The sequence below is a fragment of the Ranitomeya imitator genome, chromosome 3, assembly GCF_032444005.1.
Source record: "Ranitomeya imitator isolate aRanImi1 chromosome 3, aRanImi1.pri, whole genome shotgun sequence".
Classification (NCBI taxonomy): domain Eukaryota; kingdom Metazoa; phylum Chordata; class Amphibia; order Anura; family Dendrobatidae; genus Ranitomeya; species Ranitomeya imitator.
In genome coordinates, this window is record NC_091284.1 from 740,041,952 (window position 1) to 740,069,943 (window position 27,992).

The following is a 27,992-nucleotide window of genomic DNA, read 5'->3' on the forward strand; positions in this document are numbered from 1 at the left end:
CTGTATGACAGCTCTCCAGCGACCAAACAGCGACGCTGCAGCGATCCGGATCGTTGTCGGTATCGCTGCAGCGTCGCTTAATGTGAAGGGGCCTTTAGTTTGGCTTTCTCCTCACCTATTGATGGCAGCTTAACGGTGCATTATTGGTAAATGCTCTATTACCTGCACACAGGCATCAGCATATACGGTAGTTCCCTGCTCAATGGCTTTCTACTCGCCTCTTGTGGATGAATAAGCAGTAGCACACTTCTTCCCAAAGACGTCAACATACAATCTCCTCTTAGTTTGGGTATTCCTTCAGGCCTTTTGGACAGACAGACTTTCCCATGCTTGTGGCTGTGCTCCATACCTACAAAAATATGCCTCTTTAGTATGGCAAGCTTATGCAAGTGGGCTGCTCTTCTTAACCTGGAAAAATTACACCTCTAACCGTACAGGATTTGATCTTTACACTTGCTTTTCTGTAGTCCATATAAGTCCTACGGGTTGGGCTCCATATTTATGTCATGTTACATACTCCCACTTTCTAGCTAAATATGAAGTACACTCCTTTTGCTGGGATGTGCATAAGAAGATAAGGGGAGAAAGGTAGAAAAGCGGAGACTTGAATTGTCTAAAGCACTAGGGTTCATGATAAATTAGGGGGGTCAAAAGTTGACTGTGGGCCCAGAAGAGATTTCAGTAGGCCTACTCCATCTGGACCCAAACCTGGCATGATTTCTATTCTTATTCTTCCTATTATTTATTTATATAGCACCATTAATTCCATGGTGCTGTACGTGAGAAAGGGGTTACATACATTGTTATAGATATCGTTTACAGTAAAAAAAAAATTACAGTGACACACTGGTACAGAGGGGAGAGGACCCTGTCCTTGCGGACTTACATTCAATGGGATAGTGGGGAAGAGGCAGAAGGTAGGGGCGAGGCAGCGGCTCTGGCGATGGCGAGGTGGCGGCTCTGGAGATGGCAAGGCAGCGGCTCTGGCGATGGCGAGGCGGCAGAATGGTTATTGCAGGCTGTAGGCTTTCTTGAAGAGATGGGTTTTCAGGTTCCGTCTGAAGGAGCCGAGGGTGGTCGATAGTCAGACGTGTTGAGGCATGGAATTCCAGAGGATGGGGGACATTCGGGAGAAATCTTGGAGGCGGTTGTGTGAGAAACGAATAAGTGTGGAGGAGAGTAGGAGGTCTTGGGAGGATCGGAGATTACGTGAGGGAAGATATTGGGAGATTAGTTCAGAGATATAGGGAGGGGACAGGTTGTGGATGGCTTTGTAGATCAGTGTTAGTAGTTTGAACTGGATTTGTTGGGGAATTGGGAGCCAGTGGAGGGATTTGCAGAGGGGAGAAGCAGGGGAGTAGCGACGAGAGAGGTCGATTAGCCTGGCAGCAGAGTTGAGGACAGACTGGAGTGGTGCAAGAGAGTTAGCGGGGAGGCCACAGAGGAGGGTGTTGCAGTAGTCGAGGTGGGAGATGATGAGAGCATGCACAAGAGTTTTAGTAGATTGTGGGCTGAGGAAGGAACAGATTCTGGCAATATTTTTGAGTTGGAGGCGACAGGAGGTGGCAAGAGTTTGTACGTGCGGTTTGAAGGACAGGGCAGAGTCAAGAGTTACCCCAAGGCATCGGATTTCAGGTGCGGGAGAGAGCGTGATGCCATTTACCATAATAGATAGGTCAGGTAGGGGGGATACGTGAGATGGGGAAAGATGATGAGTTCGGTTTTGTCTACATTGAGTTTTAGGAAGCGAGAGGTGTAGAAGGAGGATATGGCTGACAGACACTTCAGGATTCTGGACAGCAGAGAGGGCCAGACATCTGGGACAGAGAGGAAGATCTGAGTGTCGTCCGCATACATGTGGTACTGGAAGCCGTGGGACTTTATGAGTTGTCCTAGGTCAAGAGTATAGATGGAAAAAAGTAAGGGCCCTAGGACAGAGCCTTGAGGGACTCCAACAGAGAGAGGGTGGGATGAGGAGGTGGTGTGGGAGTGGGAAACGCTAAATGTGCAGTCAGAAAGGTATGAAGCAATCCAGGACAGGGTAAGGTCTTTGATGCCAAGGGAAGAAAGAATCTGTAGCAGTAGGCAGTGATCGACTGTGTCGAAAGCAGAGGACAGGTCAAGAAGGAGGAGGATGGACAACTGTCTGTTAGCTTTGGCTGTAAGTCATTAGTAATTTTTGTCAGGGCAGTTTCGGTGGAGTAGTGGGGGCGGAAGCCAGATTGGAGGTTGTCAAGGAGAGAGTTAGATGAGAGGTGGGAGGAAATTTGAGCATGGACATGTTGCTCAAGGAGTTTTGAAGCAAACGGGAGCAGTGGTATGGGGTGGTAGCTGGGCATAGCAGTTGGGTCAAGATTAGTTTTTTTTGAGGATGGGTGTGATGGTGGCATGTTTGAAGGCAGAGGGGAAGGTACCAGAAGATAGCGATAGGTTGAAGAGATGGGTTAGGGCTGGAATGAGCATGTTAGTGAGGTTGGGGAGCAGGTGAGATAGGATGGGGTCAAGTGCACAGGTTTTGAGGTGCAATTTGGAAAAGAGGTGAGTAAGCTCTCCTTCATTGATGTTGGAGAGGGAGGTTATTAGGGAAGGGCAGAGGTCTGGTATATGGAGTGGTTGGGTTGATGGAACAGTAAAGGTTTGCCTTGTTTGGTTGATCTTGTTTTTGAAGTAGGTGGCAAAGTCCTCGGAGGAGATGAGGGGAGTTGGAGGTGGCAGTGGTGGGCGGAGGAGGGAGGTAAATGTGCTGAATAGTTGTTTTGGGTTGTAGAATAGTGAAGATACAAGGTTAGTAAAATAGGTCTGTTTAGCGGAGGTGAGGGCTAATTTAAAGTCAAATGTAGCTTGTTTGAAAGCAGTGAAGTCGTCTGGCAGGCATGTTTTCTTCCAACGCCGCTCCGCAACCCTGGATGCTTGTCGAAGTTTTTTTGTGAGATTGTTATGCCAAGGTTGCCTATTGGTTCGTCGCACTGTGCTATGCATGAGAGGGGTGACTGAGTCTATGGCTGATGTGAGGGTGGAGTTATAGAAAGCGGTGGCGCTGTCCATGTCGTGGAGTGAAGATATGGAGGACAGGGGTAGGAGAGAGTCTGAGAGTCTGTGCATGTCTAGATGTGGGAGGTTTCTGCGAGGATGTGGTAATGGCTGGACTGGGGGGAAGGTGAGGAGGACAAGGATGAGAAGGTGAGTAGATGGTGGTCAGATAAGGGGAAGGGAGAGGTTGTGAGATTAGATAAGGAACAGTGGTGGGTGAAGATGAGATCTAGTGTATGTCCATCTGTGTGGGTGGCTGTGGAGGACCACTGAGTGAGTCCAAAGGATGAAGCAAGGGCCAGTAGCTTGGAGGCTGCTGGCTGGCTGGTGTCAGTAGGGATATTAAAGTCACCCATGATGATGGTGGGGATGTCAGCAGAGAGAAAGTGAAGGAGCCAGGTGGAGAATTGGTCAATGAAGGCAGTGGCTGAGCCCGGTGGTTGGTATATGACAGCCATTTGGAGATTGGAGGGAGAGTAGATACGGACAGAGTGAACTTCGAAAGAAGGGAGGATAAGGGTGGGTGGGGGTTGGATAGGGTTGAAGGAAGTTTTTAGAAAGAAGGATACCCACTCCTCCACCATGTCTTTTGCCAGAGCGAGGAGTGTAGGTAAATTGGAGGCCACCGTAGCTCAGTGCTGCAGGCGAGGCCGTGTCAGAGGGCGTCAGCCAGGTCTCAGTGAGGGCCAGGAAGGAAACGTTTTGGGAAGTAAAGAGATCGTGGATCACATGGAGCTTGTTGCATATAGAGCGGGCATTCCAAAGTGCCCCAGAGAGAGGAAGCAGGGGGGTGGGGGTCAGTGGCACAGATTTTAAGTGTGAGGGGTTGTGATAGTTTCTCATAGTGTGAGAAGGGTAGGGGTGGGGATTAGTGATGAATGAGGCAGGGGGGTGGGTGGGGGAGGACCGGGGGATGTGTCGCCAGCAGTGAGAATAAGCAGAGAAAGAAGCAGGTGGTTGAAGGAGAGTGTTTGGCTTATATTATATTTTGGTGGTAGAGGTCTGAGGTTAGAGAGCAGGTCTGCAGATGAAGCGAGGTGGGGGGTAAGCGAGAGGGGGAGATAGTTATGTGGTTTGAGGGTGCAAGGGAATGCCTCTATTCTAAACGTGAAGTCCAAATTTATTGTACAGTACAGACCAAAAGTTTGGACACACCTTCTCATTTAAAGATTTTTCTGTATTTTCATGACTATGAAAATCGTACATTGACACTGAAGGCATCAAAACTATGAATTAACACATGTGGAATTATATACTTAACAAAAAAGTGTGAAACAACTGAAATTATGTCTTATATTCTAGGTTCTTCAAAGTAGCCACCTTTTGCTTTGATGACTGCTTTGCTCACTCTTGGCATTATCTTGATGAGCTTCAAGAGGTTGTCACTGGGAATGGTCTTCCAACAATCTTGAAGGAGTTCCCAGGGATGCTTAGCACTTTGATATTGCACTGGCTGGCAAGGATGCTAGCTTCACCACTGCAGATGGTGAACAACACAGGGAGAGGGACAACAACAAGTCAAACAGAAAAAGGGGAAATAGTACTTAACACTGTCCCTGCTGTAAAGCGCCACACAACAGAGTATAAGGCACTAGGACCACGAACTCCATGAAAACAGCAGATTCACCACGGAAACCAAAGAGTTCTTTACTCCTGGCTAGTTATCATAGATTACTCTATCACCGACAGTCAACTGGGCACGAACTCCCTGAAAACAGCAGATTCACCACGGAAACCAAAGAGTTCTTTATTCCTGGCTGGTTATCATAGATTACTCTATCACCAACAGTCAGCTGATGGGTCATGTGACTATTTAAAGGATGGTGGGACTGGCCACCACCCACATCAGTGACTAGCAACAAAGTAGATGCCAGCAAGAAAACTGGCATTAACCCTTGCTGGCCCAAAAAGAATAAACGCTACACTTAAATTATAGTGAAACCAGAGCTGCCACGAATCCAAAAATGAATAGTGACACATTATTTATCATAACCAAAACAAATGAACATCCCCATTGTCAATATAAACTTTACCGATAATTTAAATGTTATTAAATACCCAAATTACATTCTAACATTCAAACTTTACACCTCAGATCTGTCTGTTGAAAATCCCTTTCAATCATGTGATGTGGTCAAGATTACAGTAGAATAGCATTAAGGTGTGTCCAGTAGAAAAGGAGACACTCTTTCCAGTTGGTCTCCGCTTTAGCCAACAGGATCAGTGGGAATGGGTTATGCGCTGGATTTGTCTAGTTGAGGGGAGCTTTAAAGTGGCCAATTTAATAGCAATAGTCTTAAGGGCCTCATGTGTTGTGAATTCTGCTTTTGGGCTCCCTCCAGTGGTTGTGGGTGGTAATGCAGTTGTCTCTGGGCTGCAGTCCTGGACAGGTGTATCTGCTGATTGCAGTTCTGACTGGGGTATTTAGGTTTGCTGGACTCATTAGTCCTTGCCAGTTGTCAATGTTTCTTGGGAAGTGTTGGATCTCTGTCTGGCTTCTCCTGCTTAGCTGCCAATTCAGCAAAGATAAGTGTCTGTTTCTTTTTCTATGGCACACAAGCTGTGTGCTTGTTTTTGATTGTATTCCTGCTCTGAGTTTAGTAGTCTCTGGAGTTGCAGATATACGTTCCACGTCTTTAGTTAGATGGAGGAATTTTTTGTATAATCTGCTGTGGATATTTTTGGAAGGGTTTTAATACTGACCGCACAGAACTCTGTCTTATTCTTTCCTATTTTAGCTAGAGTGGCCTCTTGTGCTAAATCCTGTTTTCTGACTGTGTGTGTCTTTCCTCTCCTACTCACAGCCAATATTTGTGGGGGGCTGCCTATCCTTTGGGGTTCTGCTCTGAGGCAAGGTAGTATTCCTATTTCCATCTTTAGGGGTATTTAGTCCTCCGGCTGTGACGAGGTGTCTAGGGCTTGTTAGGTACACCCCAAGGCTACTTCTAGTTGCGATGTTAAGATCAGGGTTTGCGGTCAGTATAGTTACCACCTACTCCAGTGAAAGTTTTCATGCTGCTCCAAGGTCACCGGATCATAACACTCATGCATCAATACATATGATTTATCATTCAGCCTGCTTATATACTGCTTAGTTGTAAAATTACAGTAAATATCACTTGCTCCAGTAATTGACAAAGGATAACATGCATCTCTACCCATTTCCTGACTATGTAGTGCCCAAATTTTTACTGCTCGTCTGCATTATACAAATAGTTTTTATCTACAGTGGCATTTAAAAGTTTGGGCATCCCTAGTCAAAATTACTGTTATTGAGAACAAATAAGCAAGTTGAAGATTAAACCTGCTCTAAAGGGCCTGAAGTTAAAAATGACTCATTTCCTTTGTATTTTAGATTAAAAAATATATACAGTTTTTTGAAAAATTGTTTGACCCCTTCCTGATTTCCTATTCTTTTGCATGGTTGTCACATTTAAATGTTTCAAATCACCAAACAAATGTAATTATTAGACAATGATAACACAAGTAAACACAGCCTTCTCATGGCCAGAACATGAGCCTCACGCAGCATCCTAATGGCCAGAACATGTGCCCCACATAGCCTCTCCATGGATAGCTCATGAGCCCCGCACAGCCTCCCCATGGCCAGAGCATGAGCTCCACACAGCCTCCCCATGGCCAGAACATGAGCCCCACATGACCTCCCAATGGCAAACATGAGAGCCCGATAGCCTCTCCATGGCAAGCTCATGAGCCCCACACAGCCTCCCCATGGCCAGAACATGAGCCCCACACAGCCTCCCCATGGCCAGAACATGAGCCCTACAACACCTCCCAATGGCAAACATGGGAGCCCGATAGCCTCTCCATGGCAAGCTCATGAGCACCGCACAGCCTCGCCATAGCCAGAACATGAGCCTCCCACCGCCTCCCCATGTGTTATGATGCAGTGGTTTAGGAGCAACATGGAACAAGCTCTGAAGGAAGTGGTAACTGTACTGACCGCAGTCCCTAAGCTCAACACAACACTAGAAGTAGCCGTGGAATGCTCCTAACTCACGCTAGGCATCTCGTCACAGCCTAAGAGCTAACTACCCCTAAAGATAGAAGCAGGAAAACTATTTTGACTCTGAGAAAATCCCCAAAGGATAGATTAGCCCCCCACAAATAATGACTGTGAGTGGAGAGGGAAAAGACATACACAGAATGAAACCAGGATGAGCACAGGAGGGCAGTCTAGCTTGATAGATAGGACAGGATGGAATACTGTGCGGTCAGTATAAAACACTACAAAAATCCACGCAGAGTTTACAAAAAATCTCCACACCTGACTAAAGGTGTGGAGGGTAAATCTGCTTCCCAGAGCTTCCAGCAAGACAGAATTAATTCATACTGATAAGCTGGACAAACATAGAAAGCACTGAAAGGATAAGTCCACAATCTGTGAACAGAACAGAGCAAGCAAGAACTTAGCTTTGATGAACTGGTCAGGAAAACAGGGAAATCCAAAGAGATGTGAATCCAACCAGAAACCATTTACAAGTGGCACTGGCTGAAGGAACAGCCAGGCCTAAATAGTCGAGCAGAAGAGACGATAAGTGGAGGCAGCTGATGACAGCTAACTCCAAGGAGCAGCCATACCACTTGAAACCACAAGAGGGAGCCCAAGAGCAGAACTCACAAAAGTGCCACTTACAACCACCGGAGGGAGCCCAAGAGCGGAATTCACAACAGTACCCCCCCCCCCCTTGAGGAGGGGTCACCGAACCCTCACCAGAGCCCCCAGGCCGATCAGGACGAGCCAAATGAAAAGAACGAACCAAATCGGTGGCATGGACATTGGAGGCAACAACCCAAGAATTATCCTCCTGGCCATAACCCTTCCACTTGACAAGATACTGAAGCCTCCGCCTCGAAAAACGAGAATCCAAAATCTTCTCAACCTCATATTCCAACTCTCCCTCAGCCAACACCGGGGCAGGAGGGTCAACCGAGGGAACAACGGGCACCACATATCTCCGCAACAAAGATCTATGGAAAACATTATGAATGGCAAAAGAGTCTGGAAGAGCCAAACGAAACGACACGGGATTAATAATTTCAGAAATTTTATAAGGACCAATAAACCGAGGCTTAAACTTAGGGGACGAAACCTTCATAGGAACATGACGAGAAGACAACCAAACCAAATCCCCCACACGAAGCCGGGGACCAACACACCGACCTCGGTTAGCAAAACGTTGAGCCCTTTCCTGAGACAACGTCAAATTGTCCACCACATGAGTCCAAATCTGCTGCAGCCTGTCCACCACAGAATCAACACCAGGACAATCAGAAGGCTCAACCTGCGCAGAAGAAAAGCGAGGATGAAAACCAAAATTACAAAAGAAAGGAGAAACCAAAGCAGCCGAACTAGCCCGATTATTAAGGGCAAACTCGGCCAACGGCAAGAAAGACACCCAATCATCCTGATCAGCAGACGCAAAGCATCTCAAATAGGTCTCCAAGGTCCGATTAGTTCGCTCAGTTTGGCCATTAGTCTGAGGATGAAACGCCGAAGAAAAAGACAAATCAATGCCCATCTTAGCACAAAAGGCCCGCCAAAATCTAGAGACAAACTGAGAACCTCTGTCAGACACAATATTCTCCGGAATGCCATGCAAACGAACCACATGCTGAAAAAACAATGGAACCAGATCTGAGGAGGAAGGCAACTTGGGCAAAGGTACCAGATGGACCATTTTAGAGAACCGGTCACAAACAACCCAGATAACAGACATCTTCTGGGAAACAGGAAGATCCGAAATAAAATCCATGGAAATATGTGTCCAGGGCCTCTCAGGGACTGGCAAAGGCAAAAGCAACCCACTAGCGCGGGAACAGCAAGGCTTGGCTCGGGCGCAAGTCCCACAGGATTGCACAATAGCACGGACATCGCGCGACAAGGACGGCCACCAAAAGGACCTAGCAACCAAATCTCTGGTACCAAAAATCCCAGGATGACCAGCCAACACTGAACAATGAACCTCAGAAATCACCTTACTTGTCCATCTATCAGGAACAAACAGCTTCCCCACAGGACAGCGGTCAGGCCTATCAGCCTGAAATTCCTGAAGCACCCGCCGCAAATCAGGAGAGATGGCAGAAAGAATCACCCCTTCCTTAAGAATGCCAATCGGCTCAAGGACTCCAGGAGAATCAGGCGAAAAACTCCTAGAGAGGGCATCAGCCTTAACATTCTTAGATCCCGGAAGATACGAGACCACAAAATCAAAACGGGAGAAAAACAGGGACCATCGAGCCTGTCTAGGATTAAGCCGCTTGGCCGACTCAAGGTAAATCAGATTCTTATGATCGGTCAGGACCACAACGCGGTGCTTAGCTCCCTCAAGCCAATGTCGCCACTCCTCAAACGCCCACTTCATAGCCAACAACTCCCGATTGCTGACATCATAATTGCGTTCCACAGGCGAAAACTTTCTGGAAAAAAAAAGCACACGGTTTCATCAAAGAACCATCAGACTCCCTCTGAGACAAAACGGCCCCTGCCCCAATCTCAGAAGCGTCGACCTCAACCTGAAAAGGAAGAGAAACATCCGGCTGATGCAACACAGGGGCAGAAGTAAATCGGCGTTTAAGCTCCTGAAAGGCCTCAACAGCCGCAGAGGACCAATTCGTCACATCAGCGCCTTTCTTCGTCAAATCAGTAAGGGGCTTAACCACACTGGAAAAGTTGGCAATGAAACGGCGATAGAAATTAGCAAAGCCCAAAAATTTTTGAAGGCCTTTCACAGATGTGGGCTGAATCCAGTCATGAATAGCTTGGACCTTAACAGGATCCATTTCTATAGACGAGGGAGAAAAAATAAAACCCAAAAAAGAGACCTTCTGAACTCCGAATAGGCACTTAGACCCCTTCACAAACAAAGCATTATCACGAAGGATCTGGAACACCATCCTGACCTGCTTCACATGAGACTCCCAATCATCGGAAAAAATCAAAATATCATCCAAATATACGACCATGAATTTATCAAGATAATTGCGGAAAATATCATGCATGAAAGACTGGAACACAGATGGAGCATTAGAGAGCCCAAATGGCATCACAAGGTATTCAAAATGGCCTTCGGGCATATTAAATGCAGTTTTCCATTCGTCACCCTGTTTAATACGAACAAGATTATATGCCCCTCGGAGGTCAATCTTAGTAAACCAACTAGCCCCCTTAATCTGAGCAAACAAATCAGTAAGCAAAGGCAAGGGGTATTGGAATTTGACCGTGATCTTATTAAGAAGACGATAATCAATACAGGGTCTCAAGGAGCCATCCTTCTTAGCAACAAAAAAGAAACCCGCTCCCAATGGTGACAAAGAGGGCTGAATATGCCCCTTCTCCAAAGACTCCTTAACATAACTCCGCATGGCGGCATGCTCTGGTACAGACAGATTGAAAAGTCGGCCCTTAGGGAACTTGCAACCAGGAATCAAGTTAATAGCACAATCACAGTCCCGGTGTGGTGGAAGGGAACTGGACTTGGGCTCATCAAATACATCCTGGAAATCCGACAAAAACTCAGGGACCTCAGAAGAGGGGGAAGAGGAAATTGACATCAGAGGAAAGTCACTATGTACCCCTTGACAACCCCAACTAGTCACAGACATAGTTTTCCAATCCAGCACCGGATTATGTTCCTGTAACCATGGAAAACCCAGTACAACAACATCATGCAGGTTATGCAACAGCAGAAAACGGCAATCTTCCTGATGTGCTGGAGCCATGTACATAGTCATCTGCATCCAGTACTGAGGTTTATCCTTGGCCAAGGGTGTAGCATCAATACCCCTCAAAGGAATAGGGCTCTGCAAAGGCTGCAAGGAAAAACCACAGCGCCTGGCGAATTCTAAGTCCATTAAGTTCAGGGCAGCGCCTGAATCCACAAATGCCATGACAGAAAAGGACGACAATGAGCAAATCAGGGTCACAGATAAGAGAAATTTAGGCTGTATAGTACTAATGGTAACAGACCTAGCGACTCTCTTAGTACGCTTAGGGCAATCAGAGATAACATGAGCCGAATCACCACAGTAAAAACACAGCCTATTCTGACATCTGAATTCCTGCCGTTCTGTTCTAGTCAAAATCCTATCACATTGCATAGGTTCAGGACTTTGCTCAGAGGACACTGCCATATGGTGCACAGCTTTGCGCTCGTGCAGACGCCGATCAATCTGAATGGCTAGAGACATAGATTCGCTCAAACCGGCAGGCGTAGGAAAGCCCACCATAACATCTTTAAGGGCTTCAGAAAGACCTTTTCTGAAAATAGCAGCCAGAGCCTCCTCATTCCATTTAGTGAGCACAGACCATTTTCTAAATTTCTGGCAGTATAATTCTGCCGCTTCCTGACCTTAACACAAGGCCAACAGGGTTTTTTCTGCATGATCCACAGAATTAGGTTCGTCATACAATAATCCGAGCGCTTGAAAAAATGCGTCTACATTCAATAATGCCGGATCCCCTGTTTCAAGAGAAAAAGCCCAGTCTTGAGGGTCACCACGCAGCAAGGATATGATGATTTTTACTTGCTGAATGGGATCACCAGAAGAACGGGGTTTCAAAGCAAAAAACAATTTGCAGTTATTTTTAAAGTTCAAAAACTTGGATCTGTCCCCAAAAAACAAATCAGGAGTAGGAATTCTAGGCTCTAAAGCCGGAGTCTGGACAACATAATCTTGGATATTCTGTACTCTTGCAGCAAGTTGATCCACACGAGAAAACAAACCCTGAACATCCATGCCAGAGCATATATCCTGAACCACCCAGATATCAAGAGGAAAATAGAGACAAACTAGAGCACAGAAAAAAAAATGGTTCAGAACTTTCTTTTCCTTCTTTTGAGCTGCATTTAATTCATTTTTGGCCACTTGTACTGTTATGATGCGGTGGTTTAGGAGCAACATGGAATGAGCTCTGAAGGAAGTGGTAACTGTACTGACCGCAGTCCCTAAGCTCAACACAACACTAGAAGTAGCCGTGGAATGCTCCTAACTCTCCCTAGGCATCTCGTCACAGCCTAAGAGCTAACTACCCCTAAAGATAGAAGCAGGAAAACTATCTTGCCTCAGAGAAAATCCCCAAAGGATAGATTAGCCCCCCACAAATAATGACTGTGAGTGGAGAGGGAAAAGACATACACAGAATGAAACTAGGATGAGCACAGGAGGCCAGTCTAGCTTGATAGATAGGACAGGATGGAATACTGTGCGGTCAGTATAAAACACTACAAAAATCCACGCAGAGTTTACAAAAAATCTCCACACCTGACTAAAGGTATGGAGGGTAAATCTGCTTCCCAGAGCTTGCAGCAAGACAGAATTAATTCATACTGATAAGCTGGATAAACATAGAAAGCACTGAACGGATAAGTCCACAATCTGTGAACAGAATAGAGCAAGCAAAAACTTAGCTTTGATGAACTGGTCAGGAAAACAGGGAAATCCAAAGAGATGTGAATCCAACCAGAAACCATTTACAAGTGGCACTGGCTGAAGGAACAGCCAGGCCTAAATAGTCGAGCAGAAGAGACGATAAGTGGAGGCAGCTGATGACAGCTAACTCCAAGGAGCAGCCATACCACTTGAAACCACAAGAGGGAGCCCAAGAGCAGAACTCACAAAAGTGCCACTTACAACCACCGGAGGGAGCCCAAGAGCGGAATTCACAACACCCATGGCCAGAACATGAGCCCCGCATAGCATCCCAATGGACAAAACATGAGGCCCACAAAGCCTCTCCATGGCAAGCTCATGAGCCTCGCACAGCCTCCCCATGGCCAGAACATGAGCCCCACACAGCTTCCCTATGGCAAGCACATAAGCCCCACACAACCTCCCCATGGCAAGCACATGAGCCCCACAACACCTCCCAATGTTAAGAATGAGAGCCCGATAGCCTCTCCATGTCCATGATAAGCCCCATAGCCTCCCCATGTCCTCGATAAAACCCCCATAACCTCCCTATGTCCACAGTAAGACCCCAATAGCCTCTCCATGTCCATAGTAAGATCCCTATAGCCTCCCCATGTCCATGATATGACCCCAATAGCCTCCCAATGTGCAGCCAAACATCCCATATACCTAAATAACTTAAAAAAGAACACCACATACTTACCTTGGTCTCATTCCCTGGCTCGCTGCTTCTGTTCTTGTCCCTGAGTCTCTAATGCGCTGACTCAGCACAGTACACAGCAGACACGATGAAATTACATCATCATGTCAGTTGTTTCACATGATGGATGGCGGAGGAAGAGGCTGGAGGCCCTCCTCCATCAATGCAGTCAGAATGGTTATAGACAGCAGAGTCAGCGAGCGGGCGGGCACAGTGCGGTGCTCGACTGTCTCGGTCTGTGGGCTGGAATGAGACAGCCAGAGGCCCGGATGTGGCCCGTGGGCCGCCATTGCCCAGGTCTGCCTTAAATCATTGTGGCCAAAGAGTTCTATTTTAATCTCATCGGTCCACAGGACTTGTTTCCAAAATGCATAAGGCTTGTTTAGATGTTCTTTTACATACTTCTGACTCTGAACTTTATGGTGTGGACTCAGGAAAGGTTTTCTTCTAATGACTCTTCCGTGAAGGCCATATTTGTGCAGGTGTCTCTGAACAGTAGAACAATGTACCACAACTCAAAAGTCAGGTAAATCTTTCTGAAGGTCTTTTGCAGTCAAGCGGGGGTTTTGATTTGCCTGTCTAGCAACCGTACAAGCAGCTCTCCTGAAATTTTGCTTGGTCATCTAGAACTTATCTTGGCCTTCACTGTTCCCGTTGACTGTCATTTCTCAAATCCATTTCGAACTGAGGAAAAGGCAACTTGAAAATGCTTTGCTTTCTACTTATAGCCTTCTCTTGCTTTGCAGGCCTCGATCATTTTCATTTTTAGAGTGCTAGGCAGCTGCTTAGGAGAACCCTGTTTTTTGCCACAAGGTTAAAAGAGTCTGGGTTTTTAAAAGGCTGGGAAATTTTGTTTTGGCCTAAAATAAAAAGGAACTGTGTCATCTTTAACTTCAGCCCTTGTAGTGATCATTTAATCTTCAACTTGCTTAACTGTTCACAGTAACAGTAATTTTGACTAAGATTTTGACTAAGGTTGCCCAAAGTTTACATGCCACTGTATAAGAAGGAAAAAAGTCTTGGTAAACAAGGTGTTTTAGATAAATGTTTTCAATACTTTCTTACAATTGGTCATTGTTACCAAATTATTGGAAGCCAATGTTCTCTTGTGCAAATTGTTTTTGAAGGTTCACTGATTTTAAACAACTAGAAAAAAAATTATAAATTTATAAAATCACAGGATATAAAGTTTAGGTTCTTTCATGTGGAAATGACTTAACATCATAAGTGTTCTAATCTTTATATACATTTATTTTAGTCATTGCAATTAATTGCTTCCTAGGCTGATTTAATGCATGTGTAAGGCGCTGTACTAAAATTATCAGAACATGTAATTTCTTTATGGCCTACATCAAAAGAAAGCAAAAGGAGAAGTTTTCAGCGTGTTCCCATTTATCTTCCTGCATGAAAGTTTTGATGATTAATGTTGACTGAGGTACATGTCCTATATCCTACTTGTATGAAATGTTTTGCTTTACTGCTCATCCTCATATCCTTTCAGAAGAACTAGCACTCTAAAAAGCATCCATCATTGGTGAAGGTACATTGATGACTTACACCATTTGTTTAACCAAAAGAACACATAATAAAAAGAATCCCAGACAAATGTATGCAAGACTATTGAAAGACTGAATAAAGTCTACACCCTTGTCCAAGCATGCATGCCCTCAATTTAGCCTAGGACTGCTAGCCATGTTCCATATCTGCGTATGGCTTTTATAGAAAAAATTTCCTGACCCTTTGTTTTCAATGCCACTACATGAATTATGGTAAAGAAGAAGCTAGGAGCAAAAAAAAATGCAAATAGAGTCTCATATGAGAATAAGAATTATGTCAATTAAAATTATGCTAACCTGATAAGGTTGTGTGACACACAACCATGAATACACATGAAGACAGCTGCTGCAGATCCACCAGGTCTTCCAACCAAGAAAGAGGGAAAAAAAGGAGACAAATGTGGTTTATGCACACTGCTGGTAGGCAATGAAGATCCAAATGGAAGTATAATAATAAAGGATTTTTTATTTCAGTTTTTTCAGTCAACGCGTTTCAAAGTCATTCCAGACTTCTTCCTCAGGACACAAACTGTATAACCGTCTAATACGGTTTGAGTCCTTTAAAAAAAAGAATGAATTCACTTTGAATCGCGTTGACTAAAAAAACGAAAATAAAAAAACGTTTATTATTATACTTACATTTGGATCTTCATTGCCTACCAGCAAGGACAGAAAAGAGCACCACAAAACCGACCATAAGTCCAATCCAATATAGTTTTATTAGTATAAAATTCTGGTACCAAGAAAAAGTAACAAAAGGGAAAAAAACAATACAGATAAAAGTTATAGGCCACAGTGCCTCAATCTATATGGTATAGGAAAATTGTATAAAAAGAAGAACAGGGACGCATATCCATGGAAAATATGCTGTGAATGTAGCTAGGTGAAACACAAAAGTGTATGAAGTAGTAAGGACTAAATAGGGATCACAAGTCCATAAATGTCAAATTAGATAGATAGAAAATGTAAGTGGGTCTAACAATTGTTGCCCTGGGGCAACCAGTGAGTATAGAACATAAAAAGTGATGACAAAACCGTCAGTAAAAACATGTAATGTGTACAACAAGCATTGTGCCAAAGTAAAAAAAAGTCAACCATTATCATTAAAAATAACAAGTGAAATACACAATCACAAGGTAACACCAAAGGTAGGTATGATAATGAAGGAGAAACAGCTGATCGCAGTGGAATAGTGAAAGTTTGATGTCAGACGAAGGCAAAGGCCGAAACACGAGTTGGGGAGGACGCCATCCAGGAGCCAGAGATCTACAAACCTACTGTGAGTGATTATATATACTGACATCAAACCTTATAGCAGGTTTTTTGTTTTTTTATTATTGTTAACATTACATTTTTTTACTATTGATGCCGCATAGGCAGCATCAATAGTAAAAAGTTGGGGACACACATGGTTAATAGCGGCGGTTATGGACTGCATAACGTGGTCCGTTACCGCCGGCATTAACCCTGTGTGAGCGGTGACCGGAGAGGAGTATGCAGACGCCGGGCACTGACTGCGGGGAGTAAGGAGCGGCCATTTTCTTCCAGACTGTGCCCGTCGCTGATTGGTCGTGGCTGTTTTGCCGCGAGCAATCAGCTACTTGGATTTCCATTTTCCATGACAGACAGAGGCCGCGACCAATGAATATCCCTGACAGAAAGACAGACAGGCAGAAAGACAGACAGACAGACAGATGGAAGTGACCCTTAGACAATTATATAGTAGATATGAATATGAAAAAAACTGAAACTTGACAAATATTTTGAAAATTTTGCCATTTTCAAACTTTTAATTTTTGTGCGCTTAAATCAGAGTTATGTCACACAAAATAGTTAATAAATAACATTTACCACATGTCTACTTTACATCAACAGAATTTTGGAAACATCATTTTTTGTTAGGAAGTTACAGTAGAAGGGTTAATTTCTAATTTTTCCAACATTTTCAAAACCATTATTTTAGGGACCACATCACATTTGAAGTGACTTTGAGGAGCCTATAATACAGAAAATACCGAAAAGTGTAACCATTCTAAAAACTGCACCCCTCAAGGTGCTCAACACCACATTCAAGAAGTTTATTAACCCTTCAGGTGCTTCACGAGAACTGTAGCAATTTGGAAGGAAGAAAACTAAAATTTAACTTTTTTCACAAAACATTAACTTTAGACCCAAACATTTTTATTTCTACAAAAGTAACAAGATAAAATGGACTCTTCCTTCCAATCTGCGACATCATTGCATAGGTCCTATCATTGCCATGGCAACCCAAGGATGTCATGAGGACCTCCAAGTCTACCAGCTATGTCAAGCCTCTTAGACTATGCTTTTTGCTTCTGTCAGAGCAGCACTGACAAGTATAATGTATTGCAGTGCTGTTGCATTAATATTCATTATAACAACGATCAAGTATTGAAAGTTAAAGTCCCGTGAAAGGACTAGGTAAAAAAATTAAAAAGTAAAATTTTTTTCAAAAATATAAAAAAACACAAAATAAAAAATAAAAAAATGAATTCAACATTATACCAATAAATATATATATTTATGTAAAAACTAAAATAAACAATTAAAGTACCATATTTTTTGGACTATAAGACACACCCCAAATTTTCAGAAGGAAAATAGGGGAAAAAAATAATGTGTCAAATGGGGGTCCATCTTACAGTCTGAATTCAGCTTACCAGGGAAGGGATTGGCACAGGTGGAGGAGTGGTCAAGGGGTCATTCGGTGGTCCAGGCTGGTGCGGTGGCATCCAGAAAATCCCACCCCAGGCTGGTGCAGTGGCGGTGCTCTTTGTTGCCATCGTGCTCTCTGCGGTGGTGGTGCGCTATGCGATAGATGTGCTCTGAGGGGTGGCTGGGCTCTGTGGTGTGGCTGGGCTCTGGAGGGTTGGCGGGGCTCTTTGGTGTGGCTGGGCGGCAGCGCTCTGTGGGGTGGCAGCGCTCTGTGGTGGTGTGGTGGCGGGGCTCTGTGGTGGTGACGAGGCTCTGCTCTGCCGACATTTTGTCAAAGCCCGGAAGCCCCCGCAGCTCCATTGTTGCGATGCGGTGCGGTGGTCTCCAGCAAAATGGCTGCCGGGGGTGGCGCATGCTCAGATTCTGATCTCGGCAACGAGATTTTGTCCCGAGATCTCGTTGCCGAGATCAGAATCTGAGCATGCACTGCCCCCAGAAGCCATTTTGCCAGAGACCACTGCACCGCATCACAGCAATGGAGGTGCAGGGGCTTCTGGGCTTTGACGAACTGCTGGCGGAGCAGAGTCTGCCACCGCGGCACCACAGTCGCGCCAGCCTGGGATGGGAGGCTGCATCAGGACCGCCGCCGCCTCAGGATTTGTAAGTATATTCCTACATTAAGATGTACCCCCATCTCCCACAAAAAAGCCTTCAGTTGAAGACTTACATTGAAGGAGACCTCACCACCTTTCATGGCAGCCTGATCCACTCATTGATCACCCTCACTGTCAAAATGTTTTTTTCTAATATCTAATCTGTGTCTTCTCTCTTTCAGCTTCATTCTATTGCTTCTTGTGTTTCCATGTGCAAATGAGAATAAGGATGATCCCTCCACACTGTATCATGTGTATTTTTTACACAGCTATTAATTCTCCTCTTATCCTTCTTTTCTGCCAGCAAAACATTTCCAGATCCTTTAACCATTCCTCGTAGGACATACTTTGCAGTTCAGGTAGATCTTCTCTGAACTTGCTCCAGTTTTTCAATGTATTAAAATATGGTGCCCAGAACTGGACACAGTATTCTAGATGAGGCCTGACCAAGGAGGAGTAGAGGGGAATAATTACTTCACGTGATCTAGACTTTATGCTTCTCTTAATACATCCCAGAACTGTGTTTGCCTTTTTTACTGCTGCATCAAGATGTTGACTCATATGCAGTCTGTGATCTATTAGTATACGCAAGTCTTTTTCACACATGCTGTTGTTTAGTTCTATTCCTCCCATTCTGTAAATGAAGTTTTTGTTTTTCTTGCCTAGATGTAAAATCTTGCATTTCTCCCTGTTGAATACCATTGTAATAGTTGCTGCCCATTGTTCAAGCTTATCTTGATCCTTCTGAATCCTTTCTCTGTATTCTCTAGCGTTAGCTGTCCCACCTAGCTTTGCAGTGTGTGCAAACTTGATTAGTTTGCCCTCAGTTCCCCTATCTAGATCATTTATAAAAATGTTAAACAACACTGAGACCAGGACAGAACATTGTGGTACTCCACTTGAAACACTCTTCCAATTGGATGTGCAGCCATTTAATTCATAGTTTTGATGCTTTCAGTGTGAATGTACAATTTTCATAGTCATGAAAATATAGAAAAATCTTTAAATGAGAAGGTGTGTCCAAACTTTTGGTCTGTACTGTAAATGTGGTATCACTGTAATCATACTGACCTGAAGAATAAAGCTTCCTTATCACTATAACCACACTGTGAATGTCATAAGAAAAAAACACAAAAAAACTATTCCTGAATTGCTGGTTTTTTGTCATGATTTGGTAATTCAGTACCACAATGGACATAGGAGTCAGAGCACATACAGTGACCTGACAGTAACCCAAAAACATAGAACGAGCTCTGAGATGTGGAAACTCTGCTGACCGCAATCCCTAATCCTCTCCAACCACACTAAAGGCAGCCGTGGATTGCGCCTAACGCTCCCTATGCAACTCGGCACAGCCTGAGAAACAAGCTAACCTGAAGATAGAAAATAAGCCTACCTTGCCTCAGAGAAATACCCCAAAGGAAAAGGCAGCCCCCACATATAATGACTGTGAGTTAAGATGAAAAGACAAACGTAGAGATGAAATAGATTTAGCAAAGTGAGGCCCGACTTTCTGAACAGAGCGAGGATAGGAAAGGTAACTTTGCGGTCAACACAAAACCCTACAAACAACCACGCAAAGGGGGCAAAAAGACCCTCCGTACCGAACTAACGGCACGGAGGTACACCCTCTGCGTCCCAGAGCTTCCAGCAAGCACAAGAAAACAAATAAGCAAGCTGGACAGAAAAAAACAGCAAACAAAAAGCAAAAGCGGAACTTAGCTATGCAGAGCAGCAGGCCACAGGAACGATCCAGGAGGAAACAGGTCCAATACTAGAACATTGACTGGAGGCCAGGATCAAAGCACTAGGTGGAGTTAAATAGAGCAGCACCTAACGACTTCACCACATCACCTGAGGAAGGAAACTCAGAAGCCGCAGTACCACTTTCCTCCACGAACGGAAGCTCACAGAGAGAATCAGCCGAAGTACCACTTGTGACCACAGGAGGGAGCTCTGCCACAGAATTCACAACAGTTTTTGTTCATTCTGTCTCCCAAAAAATATGTGCTGAAAACTAAACCAATAAAAATGTCAACTTGTTTCGCAAAAAAACAAGCCTTCACATGACTCTGTAGGCAGAAATATAGATAAACATAACTCTCAAAATATGGTGATGCAAAAAACTTTTTGTAAAAAAATGCTGCATCAATTCATTTTATCTCCTGATGATCCGAATAGGTGAAATGCGTAGAGGTTAAAGCTTTATCTATCTGATAAGTGCCATTTGTTACTTTTTGAACATTGTGCCTATTCATCTAATACCATGTAAGTTATGAGTACCTAGATATTATCAAAAGGATCTGGGTAATCATTGGCTACCCTATAGCACTACAGGAATATATGAGGGTTTCCTAGGAAGCGCCACCGTGGAGCAGGGCGCCATATTCACAACAATATATTGTGACAACCTCCACTGTCTAGGTAGGGATTCAGATATTAGAATACAGATTAGGTACAGTTGATGGGTACTGTTGTCTGTTTATCTGAATATCTGTTTTTTGTCATTGAATTTTTATCATTGGAGTTGTACCTGGACTAATCACGTCCTTTTGGCCTTTCCTGTTTGCTCCAATGTGTGGGCAATGTTTATGGAGTTAATCTTCAGTGATTTATGTTATGCAGTATATAATCACCTCCTTTTTACCTCCTTTGTTTGCTTTTATATTTGGACCTTGTCTATGGTTCATTTTCAGTGATTGATCTTGTGCAATATATAAGGATCTTCTTTTTGTCTGCTTTGTTTGCTTTTGTGTTTGGGCCTTGTCCATGGAGTTCATTTTCAGTGATTGATCTTGTGCAAAACCTTGTCAATAGGGTTTTTAATATTTATTTGAGAATTTGATTGACAGATCATTCCATTGTTAGTGTGTCCCCCATTCTATAATAGTGCACATTAGGACAATGAGGGACAACCGTTGAGAAGCAGGGGTGCCAATATTGCATCAAGGATGCCAACCTCTGCTGGTAGACAGGAATGCAGGTGAGAATGTTATAGCGATAGTCCAGGGTCATCCCTATTTGTTGTGTGTTTCGTGTTTTACATGTTACCTGTTCTAACCCACAAAGCTCTCCACAGTGCGGCACCCCTCTACATCTCTTCCATAATTTCTGTTTATTGGCCCACATGCACCCTACCCTCAGCAACTGACTTTCGACTAACATGCGTACTTATCCGTACCGCCCACTCCTGGCTCCATGACTTCTTCCGAGTTGCACCAATTCTCTGGAATGCTCAACCTCAAGAAATCAGGACTAGCACAACACGATTTTAGGCGCTCCCTAAAAACACATCTGTTTAGAGTGCCTATCACATTCCCTTATTGAAGTCCTTTTATAAATAGCCCATTCATTATTTTTCTGAACATAATTCTCCATCAAACTCCCTGCACCAAAAAGCACTACAAATATTGGCTAGTGACTAGCTCATGTAGCCTTTATCTATCCCCCATTCCCTAAAGATGGCTGGACCATCATTGTAAATAAGTACCTGTACTTTTTGTCAACCCCACCTCAATGCAGATTGTAAGCTCTTACGAGCAGGGTCGTCGTTATCTTTGCTTTAATTATTGTATTATGTTTACCTTTGTTACTTATGACTGTTGTATATGATCCTCTGAATTGTAAAGTGCTACAGAATGTGTTGGCGCTAAATAAATAAGGATTATTATTATTATAGTGCTCTCCTATAAGGTAACAAAAACATGATGACAAATTCCCTTTAACATGCGGAAAACAAATAACTTGTATAGAATGCATCATAACAGTTCATTTGTTCTTTACATTTTAGTTTAAAATTGAAACTTTCAAGTATTTGTAATAGATGTCATCAAAATGAAATTAAGGGCCATTTATGCTACTAAAATAATATTTTCATAGAATTTTTTTTCAGAGCATAAGTAATCTAGAGGCAAATAACTAATGAAAAGTATTTGATTTGGTACGTTCATTATCTAAATGGTGGATTACAAAGTTATATCTTAGTCATCTAACTTCCTTCCTTTTTCTTGGTTTATTTAAAGCACCTGGGTAAAGCACCTGGAGACCGTATGTTCAAAGAAGAAAGTGTGCTGAAATAATAATCACTCCACTAGAGAGTATATCTGATGAAGTAAAATAATGTAAAAGTACTGTATAGGCAAAAACCTGAGGAGGGCATACAAAACAGGCAGGGTTAAAACTGGAAGTGCTATTTCTGATTTAACCCTGTAGTTATCAGAGCACCTTTGTGGCGTAGCTAAATGAGGCCTTGTTTTATGTGGGAGAATTGCTATTGTTTTTTTCAGTGCTGTTTGGGGGATAATATACAGTGCCTTGCGAAAGTATTCGGCCCCCTGAAACTTTTCAACCTTTTCCCACGTATCATGCTTCAAGCATAAAGATACCAAATGTAAATTTTTGGTGAAGAATCAACAATAAGTGTAACACAATTGTGAAGTTGAACGAAATTTATTGGTTATTTTAAATTTTTGTGGAAATTCAAAAACTGAAAAGTGGGGCGTGCAATTTATTTGGCCCCTTTACTTTCAGTGCAGCAAACTCACTCCAGAAGTTCATTGTGGATCTCTGAATGATACAATGTTGTCCTAAATGCCTAATGATGATAAATATAATACACCTTTGTGTAATCGAGTCTCCGTATAAATACACCTGCTCTGTGATAGTCTCAGGGTTCTGTTTTAAGCACATGAAGACCAAGGAAAACAACAGGCAGGTCCGTGATACTGTTGTGGAGAAGTTTAAAGCTGAATTTGGATACAAAATGATTTCCAAAACTTTAAATATCACAAGGAGCACTGTGCAAGCGATCATATTGAAATGGAAGTATCATACCATTGCAAATCTACCAAGACCCGGCCGTCCCTCTAAACTTTAATCTCAAACAACGACAAGACTGATCAGAGATGCAGCCAAGAGGCCCATTGTCACGAATCCCTTTTCCGTGGTGTCACTTATTCGTCACGTGCCTGCTCTCACACGTGACTTGGGGTTGTGCCTGCAAGGGTTAATCTATCTCCCCACTCTCAGTCCAACATTCAACCTCTGTCCTATGCTGTAATGGGAGCATAAATCACACACTGACCCAGGCCACACACCCACTCATACACGCTGCCACCACTCACCGAATACATGGGCGATGAGTCCCGGAACTAATAATACTAATAATGTCTATCACTCATAAGGCTCACACACCTTAGGCTATGGATTTTTTGGAACATTCAAGGTTCAACTTGTTAAAGTTTTATACATTAATAACAAAAGGTTCAATGCTTACAATAAGAAAAAGGTATAAAAATATGATAAAAAGACATACAACTTATGCAAAACAGTATCAAAATAAACAGGGGAAACTTACAGAAATTTTCTGTTGTGAATTCTGTGGCAGAGCTCCCTCCTGTGGTCACAAGTGGTACTTCGGCTGGTTCTCTCTGTGAGCTTCCGTTGGTGGAGGAAAGTGGTACTGCGGCTTCTGAGTTTCCTTCCTCAGGTGATGTGGTGAAGTCGTTAGGTGCTGCTCTATTTAACTCCACCTAGTGCTTTGATCCTGGCCTCCAGTCGATGCTCTAGTATTGGACCTGTTTCCTCCTGGATCGTTCCTGTGGCCTGCTGCTCTGCATAGCTAAGTTCCTCTTTGCTATTTGTTTGCTGTTTTTTTTCTGTCCAGCTTGTCAATTTGTTTTTTACTGCTTGCTGGAAGCTCTGGGACGCAGAGGGTGTACCTCCGTGCCGTTAGTTCGGTACGGAGGGTCTTTTTGCCCCCTTTGCGTGGTTTTTGTAGGATTTTGTGTTGACCGCAAAGTTACCTTTCCTATCCTCGCTCTGTTCAGAAAGTTGGGCCTCACTTTGCTAAGTCTATTTCATCTCTACGTTTGTCTTTTCATCTTAACTCACAGTCATTATATGTGGGGGCTGCCTTTTCCTTTGGGGTATTTCTCTGAGGCAAGGTAGGCTTATTTTCTATCTTCAGGCTAGCTAGTTTCTCAGGCCGTGCCGAGTTGCATAGGGAGCGTTAGGCGCAATCCACGGCTGCCTTTAGTGTGGTTGGAGAGGATTAGGGATTGCGGTCAACAGAGTTCCCACGTCTCAGAGCTCGTTCTTGTTTTTTGGGTTACTGTCAGGTCACTGTATGTGCTCTGACTCCTATGTCCATTGTGATACTGAATTACCAAATCATGACAGTACTGGAGGCCAAAAGTACTAATGATTCTCAATAGAGGGAAAAAAGAAGTTCTGAGACCATTTTTTTTTCTTTGCACTGTGTTTTGCCTTTTTTTTCCCCTAGACATTTGGGTGGTTCAGGACACAGGTGTAGCAATGGACATTAAAGGTCTGTCTTCATGTGTGGATCAGCTCACGGCAAGAGTACAAACTATTCAAGACTTTGTGGTTCAGAATTCTATGTTAGAACCGAGAATTCCTATTCCTGATTTGGTTTTTGGAGATAGAACTAAATTTCTGAGTTTCAAAAATAATTGCAAACTATTTCTGGCTTTGAAACCTCGCTCCTCTGGTGACCCAGTTCAACAAGTTAGGATCGTTATTTCTTTTTTGCGTGGCGACCCTCAGGACTGGGCATTTTCTCTTGCGTCAGGAGATCCTGCATTAAGTAATATCGATGCATTTTTCCTGGCGCTCGGATTGCTGTACGATGAGCCTAATTCTGTGGATCAGGCAGAGAAGAATTTGCTGGCTCTGTGTCAGGGTCAGGATGAAATAGAGGTATATTGTCAGAAATTTAGAAAGTGGTCCATACTCACTCAGTGGAATGAAGGTGCGCTCGCAGCTATTTTCAGAAAAGGTCTCTCTGAAACCCTTAAGGATGTCATGGTGGGATTTCCTATGCCTGCTGGTCTGAATGAGTCTATGTCTTTGGCCATTCAGATCGGTCGACGCTTGCGCGAGCGTAAATCTGTGCACCATTTGGCGGTATTACCTGAGCTTAAACCTGAGCCTATGCAGTGCGATAGGACTTTGACCAGAGTTGAACGGCAAGAACACAGACGTCTGAATGGGCTGTGTTTCTACTGTGGTGATTCCACTCATGCTATCTCTGATTGTCCTAAGCGCACTAAGCGGTTCGCTAGGTCTGCCACCATTGGTACGGTACAGTCAAAATTTCTTCTGTCTGTTACCTTGATCTGCTCTTTGTCATCGTATTCTGTCATGGCATTTGTGGACTCAGGCGCTGCTCTGAATTTGATGGACTTGGAGTATGCTAGGCGTTGTGGGTTTTTCTTGGAGCCCTTGCAGTGTCCTATTCCATTGAGAGGAATTGATGCTACGCCTTTGGCCAAGAATAAGCCTCAGTACTGGACCCAGCTGACCATGTGCATGGCTCCTGCACATCAGGAGGTTATTCGCTTTCTGGTGTTGCATAATCTGCATGATGTGGTCGTGTTGGGGTTGCCATGGCTAAAAGTTCATAATCCAGTATTAGATTGGAAATCCATGTCTGTGTCCAGCTGGGGTTGTCAGGGGGTACATGGTGATGTCCCATTTCTGACTATTTCGTCATCCACCTCTTCTGAGGTTCCTGAGTTCTTGTCTGATTACCGGGATTTATTTGATGAGCCTAAGTCCGATACCCTACCTCCGCATAGGGATTGTGATTGTGCTATCGATTTGATTCCTGGTAGTAAATTCCCAAAAGGTCGACTGTTTAATTTATCTGTGCCTGAGCATGCCGCTATGCGGAGTTATGTGAAGGAGTCTTTGGAGAAGGGGCATATTCGCCCGTCATCGTCGCCATTAGGAGCAGGGTTCTTTTTTGCAGCCAAGAAGGATGGTTCACTGAGACCTTGTATAGATTACCGCCTTCTAATTAAGATCACGGTTAAATTTCAGTACCCCTTGCCATTGTTATCTGATTTGTTTGCTCGGATTAAGGGGGCTAGTTGGTTCACCAAGATAGATCTTCGTGGTGCGTATAATCTTGTGCGTATTAAGCGAGGCGATGAGTGGAAAACTGCATTTAATACGCCCGAGGGCCATTTTGAGTATCTAGTAATGCCATTCGGACTTGCCAATGCTCCATCAGTGTTTCAGTCCTTTATGCATGACATCTTCCGAGAGTACCTGGATAAATTCCTGATTGTGTACTTAGATGACATTTTGATCTTCTCGGATGATTGGGAGTCTCATGTGAAGCAGGTCAGAACGGTGTTTCAGGTCCTGCGTGCTAATTCTTTGTTTGTGAAGGGATCAAAGTGTCTCTTTGGTGTTCAGAAGGTTTCATTTTTGGGGTTCATCTTTTCCCCTTCTACTATCGAGATGGACCCTGTTAAGGTCCAAGCCATTCATAATTGAACTCAGCCGACATCTCTGAAAAGTCTGCAAAAGTTCCTGGGCTTTGCTAATTTTTATCGTCGCTTCATCTGCAATTTTTCTAGTATTGCTAAACCATTGACCGATTTGACCAAGAAAGGTGCTGATTTGATCAATTGGTCTTCTGCTGCGGTGGAAGCTTTTCAAGAGTTGAAGCGTCGTTTTTCTTCTGCCCGTGTTGTGTCAACCAGATGTTTCGCTTCCGTTCCAGGTCGAGGTTGATGCTTCTGAGATTGGAGCAGGGGCTGTTTTGTCGCAGAGAAGTTCTGATTGCTCGGTGATGAAACCATGCGCCTTCTTTTCCAGGAAGTTTTCGCCTGCTGAGCGAAATTATGATGTGGGCAATCGAGAGTTGCTGGCCATGAAGTGGGCATTCGAGGAGTGGCGTCATTGGCTTGAAGGAGCTAAGCATCGTGTGGTGGTCTTGACTGATCATAAGAACTTGACTTATCTCGAGTCCACCAAGCGGTTGAATCCTAGACAAGCTCGTTGGTCGTTGTTTTTTGCCCGTTTTGACTTTGTGATTTCATACCTTCCGGGCTCTAAAAATGTGAAGGCGGATGCTCTGTCTAGGAGTTTTGTGCCCGACTCTCCGGGTGTATCTGAGCCGGCGGGTATCCTCAAAGAGGGAGTAATTGTGTCTGCCATCTCCCCTGATTTGCGGCGGGTGCTGCAAAAATTTCAGGCTAATAAACCTGATCGTTGCCCAGCGGAGAAACTGTTTGTCCCTGATAGGTGGACGAATAAAGTTATCTCTGAGGTTCATTGTTCGGTGTTGGCTGGTCATCCTGGAATCTTTGGTACCAGAGAGTTAGTGGCTAGATCCTTTTGGTGGCCATCTCTGTCGCGGGATGTGCGTACTTTTGTGCAGTCCTGTGGGATTTGTGCTCGGGCTAAGCCCTGCTGTTCTCGTGCCAGTGGGTTGCTTTTGCCCTTGCCGGTCCCAAAGGGGCCTTGGACACATATCTCTATGGATTTTATTTCAGATCTTCTCGTCTCTCAAAAGATGTCAGTCATTTGGGTGGTCTGTGATCGCTTCTCTAAGATGGTCCATTTGGTACCCTTGTCTAAATTGCCTTCCTCCTCTGATTTGGTGCCATTGTTTTTCCAGCATGTGGTTCGTTTACATGGCATTCCAGAGAATATAGTTTCTGACAGAGGTTCCCAGTTTGTTTCGAGGTTTTGGCGAGCCTTTTGTGGTAGGATGGGCATTGACTTGTCTTTTTCCTCGGCTTTCCATCCTCAGACTAATGGTCAGACCGAACGAACCAATCAGACCTTGGTAACATATCTGAGATGCTTTGTTTCTGCTGATCAGGATGACTGGGTGTCCTTTCTGCCTTTGGCTGAGTTCGCCCTTAATAATCGGGCCAGCTCGGCTACCTTGGTTTCACCGTTTTTCTGCAACTCTGGGTTCCATCCTCGTTTCTCTTCAGGGCAGGTTGAGTCTTCGGACTGTCCTGGTGTGGATACTGTGGTGGACAGGTTGCAGCAAATTTGGACTCATGTAGTGGACAATTTGACTTTGTCCCAGGAGAAGGCTCAACGTTTCGCTAATCGCAGACGCTGTGTGGGTCCCCGACTTCGGGTTGGGGACTTGGTTTGGTTATCTTCTCGTCA